The 25725-nt window shown below is 41.5% G+C and overlaps 1 long non-coding RNA gene across 1 annotated transcript; it reads right to left on the bottom strand.

The window, feature by feature from the left end:
- Positions 1-8698: 8698 nt before the first annotated feature.
- Positions 8699-25500, bottom strand: LOC139553071 (uncharacterized). The gene is made up of 4 exons (XR_011670592.1): positions 25211-25500; positions 9373-9480; positions 8906-9039; positions 8699-8826 (listed from the first exon to the last, which is right to left on the bottom strand). It is a non-coding gene; the product is annotated as an uncharacterized lncRNA (long non-coding RNA).
- Between the last annotated feature and the right edge of the window lie 225 nt (positions 25501-25725).

The following is a 25725-nucleotide window of genomic DNA, read 5'->3' as shown; positions in this document are numbered from 1 at the left end:
CCAGGCTGGCCAAACCCTCCCCTAACCCAGACAATGCTGGGATAATTGTGCGTCACCTCATGTGTCATGTGTCATGTGTAGTTACACCTCAAGCACTGCGATGCAGTGCCTTAGACCACTGCGCCACTTGCTAGGCCCTTGCAAAACCTGTCTCAATAACCAATACAGCACAGGTGTGGTCTACCAGGCTCAGATACAGCCTCCCCTTGAGTTACCCAAAAAGTGGACTAACAAGAACATCCCCAAACGGGAACTTAAATACATTTTGGCCACACCTATTCTTGGTGCTCAGGCCATGTATATCTATGCACACTAAAGCGGGCATGTTCACACAACATTAAAGATTATGAACAGTCAAAATCCTGTTTTTCATGAAATTTGATGAATTTTGGATGAAACCAGATCAAAGTATGATGACCAAAGTATGAAAAATCATTGTTGCTTCTACATTGGTAAAGTTTGATCATGAAGTTACTGGTCCCCTCCCCCATGTCAAATACTTGGATTCAGAAGACGGGAATATAAAGGGGATAGGGTGACATCACCCTAGCTCTCATTTTAACACACCGATGGTAGCATGATGTTTTCTTACCTAATTTAAATATGTATCGCCTTGTAATCAATATCAAAGAAGGCATGTTTTTTTTAAATTTAACCTTTATTTAACCAGGTAGGCTAGTTGAGAACAAGTTCTCATTTACAACTGCGACCTGGCCAAGATAAAGCAAAGCAGTGCGACACAAATAACAACACAGAGTTTCACATGGAATAAACAAACATACACAATAGAAAACGTCTATATACAGTGTGTGCAAATGAGGTAAGATAAGGGAGGTAAGGCAATACATAGGCCATAGTGGCGAAATAATTACAATTTAGCAATTGAACACTGGAGTGATAGATGTGCAGAAGATTCATGTGAAAGTAAAGATACTGGGGTGCAAATGAGCAAAAATAAATAACTAAATAACAGTATGGGGATGAGGTAGTTGGATGGGCTATTTACAGATGTGCTATGTACAGGTACAGGTGCAGTGAACCACATCACAAGAGACATGCTAAAGAGACATGCTAAATGTATGCACTTTCAATACTGTTTGAGTTGGTTTGTTTATCACCAAAAAGCTTGAGGTGATTTTACTGCAACACTGCTCACTGCATCCAAGTTTCTTGACATACAGATGAAGTCGGAAGTTTACATACACTTAGGTTGGAGTCATTAAAACTCATTTTTCAACCACTCCACAAATGTCTTGTTAACACACTATAGTTTTGGCAAGTCGGCTAGGACATCTACTTTGTGCATGACAAGTAATTTTTCCAACAATTATTTACAGACAGATTATTTCACTTATAATTCACTGTATCACAATTCCAGTGGGTCAGAAGTTTACATACACTAAGTTGACTGTGCCTTTAAACAGCTTGAAAAATTCCAGAAAATAATGTCATGACTTTAGAAGCTTCTGATAGGCTTATTGACCTAATTTGAGTCAATTGGAGTTGATCACCTGTTGATGTATTTCAAGGCCTACCTTCAAACTCCTTGCCTCTTTGCTTGACATCATGGGAAAATCAAAAGAAATCAGCCAAAACAATAGTATGCAAGTATAAACACCATGTGACCAGGCAGCAATCATACCGCTCAGGAAGGAGACGCGTTCTGTCTCCTAGAGATGAACGTACTTTGGTGCGAAAAGTGCAAATCAATCCCAGAACAACAGCAAAGGACCTTGTGAAGATGCAGGAGGAAACAGGTACAAAAGTATTTTTGTATATCGACATAACCTGAAAGGCCGTTCAGCAAGGAAGACGTCACTGCTCCAAAATCGCCATAAAAAAGCCAGACTACGGTTTGCAACTGCACATTGGGACAAAGATCGTACCTTTTGGAGAAATGTCCTCTGGTCTGAAGAAACAAAAATAGAACTGTTTGGCCATAATAACCATCATTATGTTTGGAGGAAAAGGGGGACGCTTGCAAGCCGAAGAACACAATCCTAAACGTGAAGCATGGGGTGGCAGCACCATGTTGTGGGGGTGCTTTTCTGCAGGAGGGACTGGTGTGCTTCACAAAATAGATGGCATCATGAGGCAGGAAAATTATGTGCATGCATTGAAGCAACATCTCAAGACATCAGTCAAGAAGTTAAAGCTTGGTCACAAATGGGTCTTCCAAATGGACAATGACCCCAAGCATACTTCCAAAGGTGTGGCAAAAAAGCTTAAGGACAACAAAGTCAAAGTATTGGAGTGGCCATCACAAAGCCCTGACCTCAATCACATAGAAAATTTGTGGGCAGAACTAAAAAAGCGTGTGCGAGCAAGGAGGCCTACAAACCCGACTCAGTTACACCAGCTCTGTCAGGAGGAATGGGCCAGAATTCACCCAACTTATTGTGGGAAGCTTGTGGAAGACTACCCGAAACGTTTTACCCATGTTAAACAATTTAAAGGCAATGCTACCAAATACTAATTGAGTGTATGTAAACTTCTGACCCACTGGGAATGTGATGAAAGAAATAAAAGCTGAAATTAATCATTCTCTCTACTATTATTCTGACATTTCACATTCTTAAAATTAAGTGGTGATCCTAACTGACCTAAGACAGGGAATTTTTACTAGGATTCAATGTCAGGAATTGTGAAAAACCGAGTTTAAATGTATTTGGCTAAGGTGTATGTGTTACGTACATTGTTGGATGAATGAGACCAAGGTGCAGGGTGGTAAGCGTACATCTTTCTTTATTAGATGAACACCAAAAAAACAACGAAAGGATAAACGAACGTAATGTTCTGCCGGCTACACAGTAACCGTACAAAAACAAGATCCCACAACCTAAGGTGGGAAAAAAGGCTGCCTAAGTATGATCCCCAATCAGAGACAACGATAGACAGCTGCTTCTGATTGGAAACCATACAAATAGAGAAATAAAAAGGCTCTCTAAGGTCAGTGCGTGACAGAATGTAAACCTCCGACTTCAACTGTATGTGTTTGAAAGAGCTGTTAGTCTAGGTGAGCTCATGAATTTAAGCTTCCTGCCCACTCAGCCTGTCTTTTCAAACTTCCTGGTAGTTAGCCATGAGAGAAATAAAAAATTATATATCCCCAAAAATATTATGGGTGGTATTTGAATCACTCAAAAGGCTATTTTACAGGGGAATCAGAATGACTGTTCGGGACCTTTAACCGGACTCATGCTCTCAAGGGCAAAGACAATGAAGAATTTGAAACTGGTAAATGTAATTAAATAAACCAAAAGTTTGTGAGCAGTTTGTGAGATCTCCAAACAACGTTTCCACTTGGAGAATGAGAATGGTATGAATGTATATTGTATTTAATGAATTATCAAAATGTCCATAACCAAACATCCTAAATTATTTTGGGAATATGTTGGGATTAACAGTAAATTCACTGATGAACATATATTTCATGGGGCATTGATAAACACTGACAAACAATTGACACAATTGACACATGTGCAAAAGTCCCCTTATTCTGGTCTCGACATTTTAAAAAGCGCTCGAGACGCTTTCCTCACACATAAGCAGGAATCACAAACATTCTCAGGACGTAGCAGTGGTCATTTTCCCTTCAACTGATAACATTATGGTTCAGTATTTCTAACCATCCCCTTTAAAGAATGGCACATTCCAAACGAGCACCGGGTACATGATACATATTGACCAACATGGTGTGTCCATTTGGTGAATAAAGATTGGCGGAGCAAATAAAGGAACATCATAGCAGTTGCCCCGAGGCAGATGAACACTTTGACCAGGCCCTAAACACTGTCCACTAACTTTTTGGCGATGCTGGGGCACACACTTCCCCGTATGGGCCTTTGTTGAAGCAGGTAAGGGAGCATTCTCTCCTGAACAATGCACAGTGGACACTGTGGTTGTCTCCAGACCCCCCAGCAGAGACACAACTACCGTGCCGCACCCTGGAAAATTTTGCTGCACAGTCATTTTCTCTCCAAGCCCTGCGAAAGGATCAGAGCACACCCTCTCTCGTCTCCAGGCTTTGAAGAGAGTTCGGTCATAATCAATTAAGAGTCAGTCAATGTCGGGATGAAAACCTCACACACCCCATCATAGGGCAGACACTCCTGCAGAGCGCCTCCCAAAGGAACAGCAGAGGAGTTTGGCCTCCAACACGGCGTCCTCACCATGGCCCAAACTGGTAAACTTGACCCCACCCTTATAAATCTAAATAAAATATTTCAGGTGGAGGAGTATCACTTTATTCACTTATTGTGCCACAGAGATGAAGTGCTTTTTTTTCTCGCTTTTTACGGAAAACCAAAAGAGTCATAACCACTCCAGTGGCTTTCCATAACCCCCCTAAACACACCGCCGTGCACTCTGTCCATTGTGCTGACACAGCGCAGAGGAGATACCAATTTTTTGGTGCCAAACTGTCACTCAATCCTTTTACAAAAAACTAAAACTTTCAGGTTTAAACTGAGGGTGCTAAGCCCCCTTTAGCCCCCTCGTGGAACCGGGTACCGTCATTGGTACACAACCCATGTGTAGCCACAGCTAACATCCATGCATGTCACAATAGTTATTTGTGCATTCAATGTGACGCGTTTCACAGAAGTATAAGTAATATAGTGTAATAGGAGATCACATAACATAGTCACACACAAACATATTAACAATATGATATAAGAACAATAGCTAATAGAATTATATCTGTTCCAGATTACTTCTCCGAGCTGACTGTTCCTAGGCGTATCACGTGGAAAAGGCACGTTACTTAGCAATTTCGTCACTTGAAAACGGGCGCACTGGCATTTTCCAGCGCTACGCCAGGTTCGGCAATTTACCTGTCGAACATCAGCTCGCTTGACCTGAAGTAGCAGGGTTGGCAATATTTGAGGTGTGTCCTTAAAAACAAGCGCAAAAGTGACAATTTCATGCAGCGCTACTGGGAAGTTTTAAGACCCACCAAAAGCAGGTCTTAACGGTAACGCAGTTGGTAATGGCATGAATTTGGAGAGCAGAAGCGCAGCCTATCCAGCCATGACGCACACTGCCCACGGAACGAGAGATGTGCATTTCGTTGCCTGTGAATCTCGTATTTAGAAACATTAAAAAACGATTGGTTTCCCCCCATTCCGTTTCATTTGATTAAAAACCAAGCATAACCTACCCTCCCCTTAATCAAGGCTGGATTAGCGGCTTCACATAGGTGCACCTTTTCATTCTAGCCGTGCATTAGCAATTTAGACATATTGTCATTGTTTTAAAAAACAGATTGCTTGTTTGCATATATTTCCCTGTGTTATTAAACTCTTTATGACAATGCATGACATATATCCTAATGCCTTTCTTTGAGGGATTAGTTCAACCGTAATGCAGTGGTCTGAAACTCCTGGTTTACTGAACGTACAATTGTAAGGTAACCAGCTCCAATAGGATTGTGAGTTTATTCAAAATGTGGGCATAAAGCTGAACCAACATATGGTGTGGCCTTCCAAAGGCAAACATGAATTTGTAATTTTAAGCTTTTTCAAATTCAGCTCACTTCGAGCAGAGTTTTGTTGAGTGAACAAACTTTAACACATTAGCTCAAATTCTTGTCCACTTTAAGTCCACTCAACTCACACTGATTAAAGAACTGAACTTCCTGATTTGGCCTTGTTTTGAAGCTTGGTAATTAAGAAATGCTAGAGGCCATGACTGAAGCAATACGAGAGTTGTCTTGGGTGTGCGGTTTGATGTGGGTGTTTCTTTGCCATTCAATCACATCAAACTATAGCAGTAGTGAGTACAGCCAGGTAAGCTAAGCTAACTTTGCTATGGAGAGAACAACGCTTTGAAGTTGAGGACTTCTCCCTTTGACTGACTCGCCATCTCAAGATTGTCAGCTAATTCAGTTCTGTTTAGTCAAGCTGAAAGCCGCTAGCTAGCATAGCTTGAGGATAGCTGCAGCTGGCTAGACTAGCGGATATTTATCTGTCAAACCAGTTATGGCAAGATATCATGAGCCAGTGTCTGTAATGGGTTTCATAAGACACCTGTTCTGCAACACTTTGCTATGAAAGTAGCTTACAACTTATTTTCAAAGTTTCATTACCTCATGTAAAGACATGTCACCGTAGAAACAGTATCGACTGCGAGTTGAAAACACAATATTCTATAACCGGCTAGTTTTGTCTCGTCTCGTTTCTCCTTATGTCCATTGTTAGATCTTTCCCGGGGGACAAATTCCAGAACTACTAATATCCCTACAGGTGTTGGATACAATGTTGACATTGCACAAACATTGCCCAGCTTGAATGTACAGTGGGGAGAACAAGTATTTGATACACTGCCGATTTTGCAGGTTTTCCTACTTACAAAGCATGTAGAGGTCTGTAATTTTTATCATAGGTACACTTCAACTGTGAGAGACGGAATCTAAAACAAAAATCCAGAAAATCACATTGTATGATTTTTAAATAATTAATTTGCATTTTATTGCATGACATAAGTATTTGATCACCTACCAACCAGTAAGAATTCCGGCTCTCACAGACCTGTTAGCTTTTCTTTAAGAAGCCCTCCTGTTCTCCACTCATTACCTGTATTAACTGCACCTGTTTGAACTCGTTACCTGTATAAAAGACACCTGTCCACACACTCAATCAAACAGATTCCAACCTCTCCACAATGGCCAAGACCAGAGAGCTGTGTAAGGACATCAGGGATAAAATTGTAGACCTGCACAAGGCTGGGATGGGCTACAGGACAATAGGCAAGCAGCTTGGTGAGAAGGAAACAACTGTTGGCGCAATTATTACAAAATGGAAGAAGTTCAAGATGACGGTCAATCACCCTCGGTCTGGGGCTCCATGCAAGATTTCACCTCGTGGGGCATCAATGATCATGAGGAAGGTGAGGGATCAGCCCAGAACTACACGGCAGGACCTGGTCAATGACCTGAAGAGAGCTGGGACCACAGTCTCAAAGAAAACCATTAGTAACACACTACGCCGTCATGGATTAAAATCCTGCAGCGCACGCAAGGTCCCCCTGCTTAAGCCAGTGCATGTCCAGGCCTGTCTGAAGTTTGCCAATGACCATCTGGATGATCCAGAGGAGGAATGGGAGAAGGTCATGTGGTCTGATGAGACAAAAATAGAGCTTTTTGGTCTAACTCCACTCGCCGTGTTTGGAGGAAGAAGAAGTATGAGTACAACCCCAAGAACACCATCCCAACCGTGAAGCATGGAGGTGGAAACATCATTCTTTGGGGATGCTTTTCTGCAAAGGGGACAGGACGACTGCACCGTATTGAGGGGAGGATGGATGGGGCCATGTATCGCGAGATCTTGGCCAACAACCTCCTTCCCTCAGTAAGAGCATTGAAGATGGGTCGTGGCTGGGTCTTCCAGCATGACAACGACACGAAACACACAGCCATGGCAACTAAGGAGTGGCTCCGTAAGAAGCATCTCAAGGTCCTGGAGTGGCCTAGCCAGTCTCCAGACCTGAACCCAATAGAAAATCTTTGGAGGGAGCTGAAAGTCCGTATTGCCCAGCGACAGCCCCGAAACCTGAAGGATCTGGAGAAGATCTGTTGGGAGGAGTGGGCCAAAATCCCTGCTGCAGTGTGTGCAAACCTAGTCAAGAACTACAGGAAACGTATGATCTCTGTAATTGCAAACAAAGGTTTCTGTACCAAATATTAAGTTCTGCTTTTCTGATGTATCAAATACTTATGTCATGCAATAAAATGCAAATTAATTACTTAAAAATCATACAATGTGATTTTCTGGATTTTTGTTTTAGATTCCGTCTCTCATAGTTGAAGTGTACCTATGATAAAAATTACAGACCTCTACATGCTTTGTAAGTAGGAAAACCTGCAAAATCGGCAGTGTATCAAATACTTGTTCTCCCCACTGTAGATACATTGATCAACTAAAAATTGATGTGTGTTTGTGTTACAAAGACAAAACATTTTATGCTGTAAATATCATGTTTATGTGCTTATAAGTATGCCTACACTTAACTAGAAAATACAAATAATTTGCGAGTAGAGTACAATTCCAGCTGTCTAACCAGAACAAGAATGGGGTTATATTTGTCTATATGGCCAAATCTAAGGATTTGGCTATCTAAACACACACTAACATGCACAGCTCTCTGGGTGATGTTCTGTCTTCAAGTCTCCAGTGGGTGATAAAGTCCCTTCCATCTATGTTATGTATTACAGGTTATGGACAGGTGCAGTCAGTTGTCAGGACGGGTGGAGTGCATGACACTTCATCCTGGAAATGACAGGGTTTGCTTCAACCCAGGCAGAGTTCAATAACTACAGGCAGATGTGAGATGCAGGAGGATGGCACTCTTCTTATACCACTCTGTAGGCTACTCCAGGAGGAAGCTTTGCATCGGTCAGTAGCCCACAGAGTAATATGAGAAGAGTGCAATTGCTGGACTTATGTAGATATCAAAACACTTTGTTTGGCCTAATGTTCAAGTGCAACAACTCCACGTACAATAAACCATACTTCACATAATACTGTAGAACCAGTGTTCTGCTAATATAACAATGTGCAAATATTATACTTCCCATGTATGGTGTCACATATAAGACAGGAGTACCCTGACGTGTTTGAAGAATACACAGCCCCCCCCCCCCACCACACCCAATTGATAGTACCATTCGATTCAATAATAACAAAACATAATAAAAATATAAAGATGTGTCTTGTATTATTTTAATGCTGAGTTCAATGCCTTTCCCAATTCAGACATCAGTATGAACCAGTATGAAGTATTTCAGTCATAGGACTCCATTTCAGAAGCATCTCTTCCGTCCTGCATCTGTAGAAAAGCGAGGAAGAGTTGATGAGGGACATGTATTGTACGGGTGATATTATTAAACTCTATTATTAGTAATCACCTTTTGTCCCTTCTGAGGTGTTGGCCAATGCCTGATGGGCATGGAAGCATAGACCAGTTCCATGCCCCTCTAATCACAGATACTGGTCATGAAGGAGCCCAACTTCAGCTTCTACAGTATATCTGACCCAGCTCCTATATCACAGAGGGAAAGAGAGAGAGAAATACTGTCACCATACAGTCATGGAAGCCAACAGTAAATACACGGTTGAACATAGCCAATCACAGATCCTGATTCACAGCTAATTCACATGGGAAATGTGCCAGCATGGCACTGACTGGTTGGCATTATTCACTCTGCCAGGGGTAGTCCATTGGCAAAGTGAAAAGGGGCACCGTCTTAGAACATAAAAGACACACAGCATTGATTACATTTTCAATGGTGGTTAGGTCAATTCCAGGAGAGATAGTATTTTGACCATTAACTAGATCAAATGTGATCAACCTGATTCAAGTGTCCCCCATTACCCTGATGCAGGACTGGTGTCTGGCCACTGCCTCAGCCTTCTGTAACAGCTCCTGATATGGTTCCCACGATGCTGCTGAACAACAAATCCACCAGGACTTGTACGTAGCCTGTGAATGAAATAAAATATCATCACTCAGTAAACATATAGCGAGGAAAATGACTTTCTATAGTTTGGAAGTAATGTATATGCTAATAGAGGGACTGTAACTACAGAATAGATTCAGGCTGGTGATGCGGTTACTATGGAACTAGCTGTGTACATTGTTGAATGCTTGCTGATACCTTTTGCTATTTGCTGCTGGAGCCATAGCTATCTATATTTGTAATAGACAAGCACAATCCTTCATTTATTTTTGCCCTAGAAAATACACAATACACCTTTATGAGAACAGGCATGTTGTTTTGGGTTAGCAGACGAAGCCACCGAATGCTAGCTGGTTAACCCAGATTAGCAAATTAGATATCTATCAAAATCTTTGTCCAAGTTGAAATGAGTTGGCTTGGTAGTTAGCCAGTTCGAGTTCTAACATTATTGAAAGCAAGCTGCAAGCTAGTATCCAATGCCTGCCCTGTATTGACCCTAAATGCAAAAAGGGATTCAGTTAGCAAGATAGCTAGCTAATGTGGTCCTGTGATGCTACATAACATTACACATTAGCTTGATGTATTTAGTTACTTAGCAAATTTATTTTTATTTATTTATTTTTTATTTCACCTTTATTTAACCAGGTAGGCAAATTGAGAACACGTTCTCATTTACAATTGCGACCTGGCCAAGATAAAGCAAAGCAGTTCGACACATACAACAACACATAGTTACACATGGAGTAAAACAAACATACAGTCAATAATACAGTGAAAAATAAGTCTATATACAATATGAGCAAGTGAGGTGAGATAAGGGAGGTGAAGGCAAACAAAATATATATATAAATAAATAAAAATATAAAAAAGGCCATGGTGGCGAAGTAAATACAATATAGCAAGTAAAAAAAAAAGTAGAGTAGAGATAGTAGAGATAGAAAAAGTAGAGATAGAAATAATGGGGTGCAAAGGAGCAAAATAAATAAATACAGTAGGTAAAGAGGTAGTTGTTTGGGCTAAATTATAGATGGGCTATGTACAGGTGCAGTAATCTATGAGCTGCTCTGACAGCTGGTGCTTAAAGCTAGTGAGGGAGATAAGTGTTTCCAGTTTCAGAGATTTTTGTAGTTCGTTCCAGTAATTGGCAGCAGAGAACTGGAAGGAGAGGCGGCCAAAGGAAGAATTGGTTTTGGGGGTGACCAGAGAGATATACCTGCTGGAGCGCGTGCTACAGGTAGGTGCTGCTATGGTGACCAGCGAGCTGAGATAAGGGGGGACTTTACCTAGCAGGGTCTTGTAGATGACCTGGAGCCAGTGGGTTTGGCGACGAGTATGAAGCGAGGGCCAGCCAACGAGAGTGTACAGGTCGCAGTGGTGGGTAGTATATGGGGCTTTGGTGACAAAACGGATGGCACTGTGATAGACTGCATCCAATTTATTGAGTAGGGTTTTGGAGGCTATTTTGTAAATGACATCACCGAAGTCGAGGATTGGTAGGATAGTCAGTTTTACAAGGGTATGTTTGGCAGCATGAGTGAAGGATGCTTTGTTGCGGAATAGGAAGCCAATTCTAGATTTAACTTTGGATTGGAGATGTTTGATGTGAGTCTGGAAGGAGAGTTTACAGTCTAACCAAACTATAGCAGTAGTGAGGCCAGTGTTACCTGGCGTTTTTTTTCTTTCTTCATTTCTAGTGCTGATTCAGGTGTTAAATGAACTCTATAACTGTTACATTAGCACTTGTTTGTGTAAAAGAACCCCAGTGTTGGTGTAAATAACTAGTGATGGGAAAACAATGCTTTCCGATGGCTTCGGAGCTTTCACAAATTGTGCCGGTTCACAATGGACATTAATGACATCTGCTGGTCAGCAATAAATAGCAGTGTTTGATTGTCAGCAGTTTTTATCTCCACTGTTTTCAGCAAAACTCCGTAGTGCATCGGTAAGTCGTTGGCTTTAGTAGTCAACAATTAGTTGGAATATCAGGATTGCATCTTACATCATGCCTTCCTTTTTCGCCTTCAACAATAAAAAACCCCCAGTTAATCTATGTTATTATTTGGGATGCTTAAGACAAACGATTATACTATAATAAATAAAATGAATTATTTGAACAACAATGTGCAGAAAGTGCGATTTCACATTAAACTATTTTCAAAATAGTTTTCCTTCACCACAATTCGACCTCATACCTTCAAAATCCTAACTATATTTGTAAGTACGGTGTCCAGTAGACTTCTGTATTTGAAAGCAGCTTGGAATCGAAGAATGCACCGGAACCACGGCAAAATCAGTGGGATCTCGCATTTGCAACACAAGTGATCAAAAAAAAGCTTTGGATGTCATTGATGACATACTTCTGATGAAGTGATACAGGCATCGGCACACTGCTTCAAAGTAAGCTGCTTTTTGATTGACTCATGCCTGGATCTCCGCTATCAAAGTAACATCACTATTAATAACCAGTGTAAACATTTTATCTGTGACCAATGACCTTGAACCTTCTTGGATGGGCACTTTAATGTAAATCTATGCCAGCACCCAAGGGGGCTTGAACTTTCTAGCTCTCCCTGTCGGTTTTGCGGTGAGGTATTGTCTTCATGAGTGACAGAACACTGAGCCAATCACAGTGCAACTAGAGAAGATTACCAACCCCTACGCTCTGTATTTTCTTCTGGCTGCCCCTCCCCCACAGAAAGCACTGAGCTGGGCTGAAACACCTGCATTTTGGAGCTGCCTTAAGAAAGCAAAAGAAGAGACCATGTTTGTATGCGGCTTTATTAACTCAATACATTTTTTTTTTTTTTACATCGTTTGCAAACTGATATGTATTAGTGCCAAAATAACATGCAAAACAGGCAAAAACTAAAAAATCTTGTGGCTCTGCCCCACCTGCCCTGAATGACGGGTCACCACTGATTAGCAGGCTACTGGCAATACACAATTGGCTAAAAGACTGCTGTAGCTCTGTAGGTGTAACTTTTGTAGATAACTTTGACACCTTTTGTAAACAGAAGATGCTATACCGGAATGACGGAGTCCATTTAAATCATCTTTGCTCCTAGACCCTGTCCAAATATTTCAAGGCTGCGTTGAGACAATGACTTATCAGTGACACAAGCCCTGCTTAGATAAAACCTACCATTCTGTTGTCTGAGTTGTCGTAGTGCTGCTGCAAATGTACATTGTCCCAGGGGTGTCAGCAGTCATAATGTAAGTAGCCTAATTTATGTCCCTGAATGCCTCTGTCAATCCTACAGCTGTTGTATGCAGTAATCATGCGCCTATGGACCGGAGTTATACTGTTAGCACTGAGGTGGTTTGCCCTAGTAGCAATTCCACTACGTGCAGCTCACCCTGCACTATCAGCTCAAATATAAATATCACTGTCATGTCTACCTCTGAGAAGCCTCCCAGTAAAGCAATAAAAACAATCAAGAATCCCAGAAAAGTGCACAAAATAGCCCATAATTAACATATGTAGCCTAAGAAACAAGGTTAATGAAATCGATAACTTGCTAGTAACAGATAACATTCATATAGTGACTATCTCTGAAACTCACTAAACACCTTTGATGATACAGTGGTAGCAATACTTGGTTTCAACATCTTCAGAAGAGACAGGAATGCCAATGGTGGAGGTGTTGCTGTCTATGTTCAGAGTCACATTCCTGTAAAGCTTAGAGGATCTCCTGGCAAATGCTGTTGAAGTAATATGGCTACAGGTTCAAATCAAACTTTATTCCTCACATGTGCCGAATACAACAAGTGTAGACCTTACCGTGAAATGCTTACTTACAAGCCCTTAACCAACAGTGCCTCACCTAAAGCCCATTCTTGTGGGAAGCTGCTATAGACCACCAAGTGCTAACAGTCAGTATCTGGATAACATGTGTGAAATGCTTGATAATGTATGTGATATCAACAGGTACATTAAAACGGGTGACCTAAATATTGACTGGCTTTCATCAAGCTGCCCACTCAAGAAAAAGCTTCAAACAGTAACCAGTCCCTGCAACCTGGTTCAGGTTATCAGTCAACCTACCAGGATATTTACAAACAGCACACGAATTAAATCCTCCACATGCATTAATCACATCTTTACTAATGCTGCAGAAATATTGTCTAAAGCAGTATCCAAATCCATTGGATGTAAGGATCATAATACAGTCGCCATATGTAGGAAAACCAAAGTTCCAAAGGCTGGGCCTAATATAGTGTATAAGAGGTTATACAATAAGTTTTGTAGCGATTCCTATGTTGAAGATGTAAAGAATATTTGTTGGTCTGTGGTGTGTAATGAGGAGCAACTAGATGCTGAACTTGACATATTTATGAAATTGCTTATCCCAGTTACTAATAAGCATGTACCCATTAATAAGAAAATTACAGTAAAACGGTTAAATCACTTTGGATTGATAAGGAATTAAAACATTTGGTTAAGAGGGATGAGGCAAAATGAATGGCAAATAAGTCTGGCTGCACAGCCGATAGGCGAATAGACTGTAAATTGAGAAGCCAGGTGACTAAACTGAACAAAAAGAAGAAGAAACTGTACTATGAAACAAAGATAAATGATAAAGAAAAAAGCTTGGGTGCAACTTAAATGCAATTTTGGGCAAAAAGGCAAACTTGGCCCCATCATTCATTAAATCAGATGGCTCATTCATCACAAACCCCACTGATATTGCCGACTACTTTAGTGAAACTTAGGCATGACATGCCAACAACCAGTAAAGTGTATTCATGGACGATAAGGGAAGTCAGGTTTCCACAAATATGTGACAAAAAATAAATATACAGTACCAGTCAAAAGTTTGGACACAGCTACTCATTCAAGGGTTTTTCTTTATTTTGACTTGTGGTTTTGACTTAATTCTCTGTACAGGCCAATGATTATGACAACGATTCTGATCTAACCGTAAATTAATATGTTGTGCCACTGGCCTGAGACAATTAAAGTTCAATATGTAGCCTAGTAGGCTTACGTTAGCTAGCTATGTAACTTAGCTGGTTCATTGTTGCCCATGCGAAGAAGTTAGGTTAGCAAGCATTTTAGCTAGGTAGCCTATGACAAACTAAAAGTGTACTGTATACAGTGTCATAGACTGTTTTCCAACATGAAAGGGAGGAGGATGGCATTGGTGTTCAACTAGTTCACATGCACACACACGGACTCACACACGACAGACAGAAATCAGTACCATGGACAGCCACATGGTATATAGCAGCATTGATTGGACTAGCTGGCTCGCTAGCTAACGTGATGTGTATGACCTTATTATTCGTATCTCAGAGCCATTTGTTTGGCTAGCTGTAGCCTAATGTTAGCTAGCTAACATTGAACCTGGTTGGTTAGCTACCTGCAGATTCGTGCAGGGTAGTAACTTCATGAATTGGGATTATGCTTCATTATTTACCTAGCTAGCTAGCTACATGTCTAAACAAAATACTCCACTATGCAAGTAACCATTTCAGGTGCGTTTGTAAATTCAGTCTGGCCTTCTACTGCGATTTCAGAGCACTCTCGTCTGAGTGTGCCAGAGAGCAAAGGATAACGGATTCATTTACGAATGCTCAACACCCGTTGAATATGGCCGGTGTCAGTAAATCAGTAAAATCAGTAAAAATTGTAATTAAATTGTTGCCAACAGCACAGTTACAGTCACCAACGCTCTGGATAGCATGAAAACAGCCTACCCAGCTCTGCTAGGGCGAGTAAAATGGTCAGAGTGGGGTGTTCTCTCATTATGTGTCTGGAAGTAGCTAGCAAGTTAGCCAGTAAGCTTGGGTGCTTGACTGCCGTTGTGGGGTTAGAACGTTCGTATCAACCCGGCCAGAGTGTCCAGTGTGCGCTCTGAACGCGAAACACTCTGAATTTACGAAAGGACAATCTTACAGCCCAGTTGCAGTCACCAACGCAACGGATAACATTACAGCCTAACCAGCTCTGCAGGGGCAAGTAATGTTCAGTGAGCTGTTCTCTCTCACTTAGATGTCTGGAAGTAGCTAGCAAATTAGCTTGGGTGCTTGACTGCTGTTAGTATATTCGGATCAACCATAAGAGGTGTGAACGATGCTGAATGGGTGTAGACAAAGAAGGGCTCTCCAGTAGTAGTACCAAAACATTCAAAGGCCATTTTCTCAAAAGTGAGTTTTCAAGTTGATCAACTTTCAAAGCAAAATTCCTTTCCCATTGTTCCTCAGCTGTAGTGTATGATCTACCATTTTGTAGCTCTGAGTCTCTACTTTTATCCAATGTAAAAAACAATTTAAAATCTTGCTACATAAGACAGATTTGAGCCAGTCGGTCACATATGGACTGAAATCATGTTCAACAGACAGTATTTAGCAAAGATGGGATATGTCTACATTAATTTAGTTTCTGTAGGCTATTTAACAAATTAGGTTATAACAGACTAACAGTCGAATTGGAGTTGATGACAATGTACTATATAAAAGACTGTAAATGCACAACTTGAAGCAACCACATATTTAGCCAAGGAGCACGTTCAGATTGGTCAGTGAGGGCTCAAGCCTCAACACACCTACAACTTTATTCATCAAAACCCAGCCATTTAGCGCCACCACCAACTACTGCGCCCATAATTTCGGTTGTGATAATAGCAAAAATATTTCAGACACACCCACAAACCTATAGTGCTACCACCAGTGCTAAGATTTACAATTGCATTGGGTTTGTTAAAATAGAACCCACAGAGTTAAAATCACCTGCATCAGATGTGGTTGTTTGCACTAAAAGCTCTCACAGTCGCACGTCAGAAATAGACGTTTCTCCATGTTTCTCAAATGTTTAATTTCGAAATTGTTCCAAATGTAAAATCTCAAAGTGTTTAATGTTACATTTAGGCATTAACTCCAAATGTTTAAGGTTAGGTTAAGATTAGGCATGAACTCCAAGGTATTAAGGTTAGAAATTAACTCTGAATGGTTAAGGTAAGGGTTAAGGTTTGGCATTGGCTTAAAACAGAAATATGAAAAGCAAACTATCGCCAGTAGTGGGCGTGGGTACAATCACTGGGGAAGCCAAGCCAGGAACAAAATGCCATATTACTAACTATGTGTTTCCATAAATGCTTTGTTTGCTCTGTAACCTGTCAGTCCATATGCCTTGCCACCATGATATGGAGTCCACAAAGCATATTGCATGTTACAAACAGTTACATGACCTACAGCATGGTTAATCAGGTTAATGTTTCCGACATTTTCGGACTACTAAACAACTATTAATTTAGAACACCGGAGTGTTACCACAAGTCACAAAGAAAACAGGAGCTGCCTCCACTATTCCAGCACCATTTCAATTTCAGCATTTCAACATCAAATCACCTATGCTTAGTCTAATACAGTGACAAATAAATATTCCAAAAACAATTTAGTCCAGTCAACGTAAGCTAAAAATGATGTAGCTGTCCATGGTACGGATTTCTCTTTGTGCGTGTGTGTCTGTGTATGCGTGCGTAAGTATAAAAAAACACGTTGACTCACCCTACTTGAAGAGAAACTACTATCTTCCTCTCTTTCATGTTGCCGAAACGATCTATAACTATGACAAACAGTATGCTTGCTCGCTTGCCTAACTTCCTTCCATAGGCAATGATTAGCCAGCTAGTTAATGATTAGCAATGATCAGCCTACTACATCTAGCAACATATTTAACTTCCATCCTCTCAGGCCAGAGGCAAAATGTATGAATTTATGATTGGATCAGAATCGCTGTTATCCAAATTCCTATCTCCATCCATGGCTAGTTTAAGAAAGGGACAATTTTAGCTAGCCATCGGATGACAACACAACATTTCAATATTTTTTCTGTCAAATTATGTTTGGCTTGATGTCATGTGATTGGTGTGAAGCCAAATCCAAACTGTCTTCCCTTGACATTTTTTTTTTGGTGCGCCAGGACCATTCACAGTTGAGCTCACTCAATTTAGCTCAACGCTGATTGGCTATTATTATGTTTTTTAAATTTATCAAGTGTTAATCAAGGCTTCCCTTGCGTTCTTTGCTATGGGGCGGCAACAATATTGTACTCTTTTTGACCAGACAGCATCAGATAGATGGGCTAGATGCGCTCGGATGCTTCCTCCGGTGAGATACATTCAACCTCTTGCGAACTGAAGGAAAATGATCAACCACTGAGAGACGAAAGAAACATTATTTAATGTATTTTTTGGGGGGGGTAACTTTTTGGGATCCATGAATACACACCACTGCCTATCGCTGGATTCAAACCTGCAACCTTTGGAATCAGATGCTTATGCCCGTCCGCCATCCCCGTCCACAACATTGACACCTACTTGAATGTAACGGCCCTTCACTGGTTTCCACGCCATCTCCCGACGTCCTCAGACATGGATGTCGAATACTGACTTGTATCACAGGTGACCTGCCTGTGTTTGCAAATCTTGTGTCTGTCACCATAGCAGATCTCACCAGTCCTGATAGCAGCTAAGTTGTTAAAGTCACAGAGAAACTGCTGTTTTCTGGCACAAACTGTTGCCATGATGCCGTTGTTGTGAGGTGTTGATTGACTTGGTACGAAATGTCAGGAAGAAAGGGACAAAGACTTATAGAGGAAGATGAAAACAAAGCTGCACACAAGTCTACGTCCCAAATGACACCCTATTCCCTATATAGTGCACTACTTTTGACCAGATTCCTATATAGGGTACAGGGTGCCATTTGAGACGCAGTCACCGTTGCTCATTAAGCAGGTAGAAACGTACGATGAGACACTAGAGTTCTTAACCAGACCTACTACAATGGTTCTCCTCTTTCGGATACAGAATGTAAGTTTTAGTGCGAAAATTAACATAAAGGATATGGAACTGCTAAAGATGTTAGTGAAATTTCCTGTTTAATGCAACACAACATACAACGCTAAAAGTCACATCAGCACTTCTTACTTTCCTTATTTACTGGTTCGTTAATTGCGGTCTCTACATGGGGCGTCAGGTAGCTTAGTGGTTAGAGCGTTGGGCCAGTAACCGAAAGGTTGCTGGATTGAATTGCCGAGCTGACAAGGTAAACATCTGTCGTTCTGCCCCTGAACAAGGCACTGTTCCCCGGTAGGCCGCCATTGTAAATAAGAATTTGTTCTTAACTGACTTGCCTAGTTAAATTTAAAATACCCCTATCATTGAACTGCAAAACTGTAGTGTTAACTATGTTGTTGCTTCATCTGCTGCTTTTAAAATCCAATGAAATGTATTACCAAGATTTACACACAATAGGACTATATACAGAGGGATTTTAAAGTCTTGTGCCTCCATAGAATTACATTATTGTTACGTGAACTCCATGACATTTTTTTCACGCTATTTGCTCACTCAACCCTATTAGCTGACTGGGTAATGTAAACCCATTCACTGTGAATCCACATCTCCCAAAAATCGCTTTTAATACATGTTAACACACCATAGAGAAGTAATAGTCGAGGACAGCATTATCCAAATCTAACCTCATGAATAATGTAAATCCATGTAGGACGCTTGCTTTGTCGTTGCCGTGCTAAAAGGTCCTTTTGAACGGCAAAAGGACTCCGCTCCTACAGATTCATCTAGAACGCATTTGAATGAGCATGGATGTAAATCATGTAAATATTCTGTCTCTTTCTGTCGTTGTGCAAAAAAAAAGAAAGTAAAGTCAGAACGAACAAACGGGTCATTTGAAAATCACGGATACCTGATGACATGCTGTTATGGCTTTTAAATTGCTTAAGTAAATACACCTTATGGAGGCTTGAATTAATTCACGGATATAGCAATTATTCCCCGAGGCATATCCTGCTTCCGCTCTACAGTCATAATAATCGTTAATGGACCCCTGCATTTGTAAGATGCAAATTAGTAATCTGTTCATGACAGCACATATCTTTCTGTTAGCGTGGTGTTTGTGTGTTCATGTGTTTCAACTACACAATAAGGTCCACAGGTCTCTTAAAACATGTGAATCTGCAGGTTTAACATGATCACCATATCTATATAGGATAAAGGGTTGTACGGGTGGATGGTTTGAGCTGTCTGGCTGGTATTGGTGAGCAAGGAGTGTCGGGAAGCAGACGATCCAGTGCAGGGTTTTTACTTTAAGGCTCTTGGAGCAGGTGCAGGTATTTACGAAATATACAAATCCTCCAACAAGATGCTGGACCAGGCTGAAAGTAAATAATAAACTGATAAAAAAACGAGTCAAATGAATATAGAGCTTGAAGATCAGTCAGACTAGCCCGTTCGGCATAGAACAAGCCTAACTTACACCTGCAGACACAGGCAGCCATTTTCCTTTCCCATAAATCTCTACACCTGAGCATTTATAACGTGACAGAGAACAAGTGACAGGAAACAGGAAACACTTTTAATTGAAAGCACTTTGTCAAACTTAACCAATTGACACTTAACAAAGTAAACAACTCTACAATAACAGTTGAAATAGTGTAACTTGTACGATGCATAAATATATATAATACTTTAAAAGAGCTGGACTAGAGCAGAAACTCTACACCCTCAATTAGTAATGGAGTGTCCCTTCTTAATGAGCAGACCACGGTCACCTGTGTGCTTGGTGGCCACGCCCCTCCGCATGCTACAAGACAGATCACACACACAAACCTTTTTATGTACTGCTTTAGACTAGCAACATGACTAACAAAGTTATCTGAGTCATTGCTTATGTCCTCTGTCATTTATATTCACTGTTTAGAAATGATTTAGGATGCATCTAACACAGGTAACACACTCAACCAAAATGAATAATTTGTGAGGTGACCAAGCAATTATATCAGCATGTATACTGTGAAAGGGGACTAGCGAGGAAGCCGGGTTACCTTTCTCAGAAGGGATATTTAGGATAGGATAGATATGTGGTATATACATTAGACAGATATTACTATTACATTCATACCTTATAATGCATTTAAGCTGTGGTTAGGTGTATGGTGTGTCAAAGGGGGGTGATTGGCTGTTGTCCATAAGGTTCTCCATATGGACCTCTCTCTGTATTTGTGTGTGTGTGTGTGTGTGTGTGTGTGTGTGTGTGTGTGTGTGTGTGTGTGTGTGTGTGTGTGTGTGTGTGTGTGTGTGTGTGTGTGTGTGTGTGTGTGTGTGTGCTTGCTCTCGTGTGAGAAAAAGGAGGTCAGCCTCCTCGTCCATCCTTTCACCTGCACATTCTGACAGATGGACAGAGAGAGGGGATCAAGAGAGAAGGAGAGAGAGAAAGGAGGAAGGGGGGGGCTTTGGCACTAATTGCCCTTTACTGCTTTGTGTGGCGCTCTGGTCCTCAGGTTCACTCTAATTAGTGGGCTCCGAGTGTGATCTCCGGGCATCTGGCCACTGCCTCCACCATTGCAGTGCCAAACAACACCAGGGCTGGGGAGACAATGATAGCCACTTATCCCCTTTATTCACAAAGAGGGAGCCTTAGCGGGTAATCATTAACGTGGGTGATGGACGGAGGAAAGGAGGGATGGATGGATGGATGGGTGGATGGAGGGAGGGGACAGTGTCTGACGGAGCAGTCTAGAATGGTGGGGTCTGTGTGGGGGAATGCCAGGCAGGGTTTGGGCCTAGGAAAGGTAAAGGGGAGTCTCACTGCTGTAGGTATCAGTGAGGAGAGAGCACGGGGAGTCGTGTGTGTGTTAGGGGTTCAGTAATAGTATGGTCTGAAACCCCAGAAGAAAGAAACTGCTGTTGTGAATTAGCATGCACTATCGTCCAGGCATCATGGTGCATTCAATTGCTCCGTATGTATGGTGTGGATTTTTAAATGTATGTACACATGCAAAGGCTTCTGAATTGCGGGAGGGACTAAGGAACCATGGACAGAATGTGTCCGGGATAAGTTAAGAAACCTTAGTAAAACCTTGTGACCTTGAATGGGGAAGTAAACTCAATGTACCTCTGAGCAAGAGCACAAAACATGGCCACCAAGAATCCACACGGGTGTCACCCACATTTCTCAGAACAAAGACACTAGAGGGAAAATATTTTCTCTGAAAACAGTAAAAACAAAACTCTCTCCTTTTCTGTCTCTCATCATCTCTCTCTATCCTTGCTCACCCTCTCTTTTTCTCTCCTCTCTCTCTCATTGCTCAAGGCTCATCATTCGCCAGGCAGGCAGGCTGAGAGCGATAATCTTTTTCTTCTTATTTTAACCATGATCAAGGCCCTGTGTTTGCTTATGTAATACACAGGCAAATGTTAATCTGGTTTAAAGGTGCCCTCCATCCTGGCCCGTCTCTGATAACACAATTAAAGTAGTGACACTGTCATGGCGGCAAGCCTGGTAGTGATTAACAGACAGGGCCATGCCAGCTGAGGATAGGGAAACACTTTCAAATGAAATATACACTCACGCACACACACACACAACCTTCATATTTTAGGGACATTTTCTGAACCACCACGTTTCCTCCCCTACACAAGCCATATCCGCTTCCCACCAACACCAATGGAAGACAAACAATGTATCTAGCCAATGTTGTTTACCATGCGGTTGTTTGTTCATGGTCCTGCTGCGACAACAGAGGGTACAAGGTGGTTAATCAATAAATGAGCAGAGGTGTGTGTGTGTGTGTGTGTGTGTGTGTGTGTGTGTGTGTGTGTGTGTGTGTGTGTGTGTGTGTGTGTGTGTGTGTGTGGGATACCTGGATGAGTTATGGGATGAGATGCGGCTCAGAGTGCCATAACGGACCGGCTCCTAAATTGCTTGATAGCACAGCATGTAAGAGTGTGTGTTTGAGAAAGGGAGTGCGTCTGTGTGTGTGTGAGAAAGTGAGAGAGAGAGAGCTGTGTGTGTAGGAGCATGGCACAGAGGGAAAGAGATAACAGTCACTGGAGATGAGAACCGTTGACCTCTTGTGATAGATTGGCATTAAGAGAGTGAGAAAGAGAGCAAGAGAGGACTAAAAATAATTCTGACAGGAAACAGCCCGTTCTAGAGTCAGCAAGGTCATCATGGTGACCCGGGTTGCGTTCCAAATGACACCCCATGAGCCCTGATCAAAAATAGTTCACTATATATTGAATAGGGTGCCATTTGAGATGCAAACCAGGAAGTAGGGATAGACATGGCGACAGTCGCCCAAGGAGCATACAAGGGCTTATTTGATTAATGAGTCACTGAATCATCTCCGAGTCAAAACTGTAGAACACAGCAACAGTCAGGCAGGCACTATGGCTTGGAGCACCTGAGGCCTGCAGGTTGGATCCCTTCTGACATGACACACCTGTTAGAGCAGGTGAGCCCTGCAGGTTAAACTGTACCTGCTTGGACTGCCTCCAGCATCCTATGACCGTAGGGTGCAAGGGTTGAAGGGAATCAGCTGCCAAATGTTTCTGTATGAATGTGCCCAAATATGTGTCACACCCAAGATCCCATAGATCAGGGATGGGGAACTTTGATGGAGTTGTGGGCCACATAAAGCTGAAACTCATCATAAGGGGCAGTACTGGCTTGTGGGTCTGTGTAAAAAAATATGGCAGTTTTACAGCTAATTTCCTGCTATTCTACACATTTTGCCATAGGGTGGAGGCAAATATTTACAGTGTTCAATATGATAACTGATGATCAATGGGCCCCACCCTGGTTGGTAATTCAACCATGCTTACTACAAGTGTAGATAGCTGGCCGCCTAGACAAACTTACCAATCCCCCAAAAATAAGAAAAGCTCACATGGGCTAATTAAGTGACTGCTGATGCACAACCAAATTTCGAAATTGCCCATTGCGTATTCTACTATTCGAACTCTCAGCAGTAAGCTGAGACCCTGACTGAGTCCCCCCCCCCCCTCCACCCCCCCTAAATGAATAGGATTCGCAGGACTACAAAAGGTCCCCAGTTGCCCCTCCCAGCCATACATAGATAACAGCCATGGTGGATTTTATTAAGTAAATATATCTCAGTGATAATCTGCTGCCATCAAGATAGCGTAACATGTATGACATATTGATTGATAGAATGCTAGATTTTGATCTGTGGTCGTTGAGTTGTACAACTGCCTAGAAAAATGTCTCTGGCCTTCAATCAGTAAGTAATAAAGTCTTCACTAATCTAACGATACCGAACATCTCACTGATTACATGATAATACTATGCTATATTTGCCGTTTAGAAAACACTTTTATCCGAAGTGATTTCAGTCACACGTGCATACGTTCCGTTTTTATCAAGTATCTATAACTGCTAACTCTACTCTCTCCAAGATACGGTCAGTGTTGGTTGGTTGCGAGAATGTTGGCTGTTGATGGACATCATGATTAAGACTGGCTAATCTTCCATTCCAATCACACTCACAGTAGGACATGTTTTATATTTCTATACTTAGGTGACCTGTTCACTTTCTTCCTGCATGTTCAGTTCCAGCAGATCATTGGCAAATCAGAGGAGATGTACTGTAGGTATGCACCAGCCCAGATTGGATTGCATGGCTTCTTAAACGAAAGCAAGTCATTTCATGGCTAATGCGCTTAATTTGAGAAAATAATTCAAGATTTTCACAGTTGTTACTTGCCATATAATTTATACAGTGGGGTTGCCACTTTTAAGCAGGATTTCTTAAAAAAAATGTTTTGCTATTCATCAAATTTACCCAATGTAAAATTAGAAAGCAGATAAATATTTGTCTGTTTCAACGTTGGACTACAAAGCGGGTTACGTTTTTTTGGGCCTTTTTTTGTGTGACAAGTGACAAGTTGTATGGCAAAACAGAGCATTTACACTTTCAAATTGAGATAGTTCTGTTTATACTTCATCCGAGAACAAAAAAACATCTAAACTTAACTCAAGTTATTTCCCCCAAAGCTATCTACATGAGCAACAAAACACGTCGACTGACGTGCATAGCAGCAATTTGATTGCAAGCAATGTACGATTAAGCGAGCGCACGTAACACAAAGTGCATAGACTTCAATTGTTAAATAAATAAATAAATAGTTATGTATATAATTAAATAATGAATAAATAAATCAGGACTATAAAAGCTGATTGATGTCCAGGAAGGGCTCGTCTCTAATGGAAGCTGGTTGACAGTGATTGCGAAGGCCCATTTAACAGCTGATGTTTTGTTATGATTGGACATGTCACTCTTCTTCTGCTGATTAAAAAGGGAACAGAAAAAGCTCAAATGCACCCCTGCCTGTGTCCTCTCCTTTATGTTCCTTTTTTTTCTCTCAGGCAAAAGCGATGGGTGCATATTATTTCGTCAGTTAGAACGTACGTGTGACATTCAGGGGGTTGCAACGACACAGACTGCCCTTTCCTTTCTCGCTTGGAAAAAAAGTAACTTCTCTTCCAAGAAGTTAGTCACGAAATAGATGTTTGTGGTCTCCAGTGGGATACAAGTCAGTGGATTTGAAATGGTTTCTTCAGTGTCACTCTACTTAGAAATACTTGCAAACTGGAGTACTGAAGTACTCATCTCTCTCTGTGCTATGTACTTGAGGACATCAGTCATTTGAGGTGTTATCTTCCTATGAAGTAAGACATTGTGTATTGTGACTTTACACCTCTGAAGTTGGAAAAGTAACAATAAGCCAGCCATATTTCACATCCTGACTTACTTAACCAATTTTGACTGAAGAAAATACAACACATACGATTGCACCGTTTGCTAACAAGATTTGGAAGACATTATAGCTAACTTCAGAGTAAGCATCGTTCCACATAGCTGTGTGTCTTTCCTTAGCATGGGAAGAACCCAACAGGGATTTGAGACAAAGCTTTCACTGTACTTACCGTCCCCATAGGGCCTCTGCCAAGTGGTGCCTGCCGGTGGACGCTCTATGTCGGCAGACAAACACCAGCGAGCGACTCCTCCAATACCTGCCATATGGGTGGACAGTGAGACGACAGAAACACATCAGGTTCTCTCTTTGTTCTCCTCACCTCTAACGCTCTCACAGGCTGCCTAAATGGGCTGGCTAAAGTCCCAGAAAACAAAGTTAGTGGCTTAGCGCTAGCTTGAAGTTTTAGCGGCGCCTTCTTCGTTGACCTTTGGGTTCAGATCCTCTGTTGAGAAATATTGTAGGGAGCGCTAATGCTAAGGAAGTGTAGATGGGTGCTAACAGATGGAGGCCTGGAGGGGTCAGTTTCTCTGGAACGGCTATTAGTGTAGAGTACAGTATGGAATACACACTGTGTTACATTCAGGCTTTAGAGACTTCCATGGTGAATTAATTGATTTCACCAGGCTGCTACTGTTAAAGTTCAATATGTACCAACACATGGTCAAACTATTCAAAGTTTGACAG

This window comes from Salvelinus alpinus, chromosome 25 (genome assembly GCF_045679555.1).
Source record: "Salvelinus alpinus chromosome 25, SLU_Salpinus.1, whole genome shotgun sequence".
Classification (NCBI taxonomy): Eukaryota; Metazoa; Chordata; class Actinopteri; order Salmoniformes; family Salmonidae; genus Salvelinus; species Salvelinus alpinus.
Note: the sequence above shows the minus strand (reverse complement) of the source record. Positions and strands in the feature narration are given on the sequence as shown.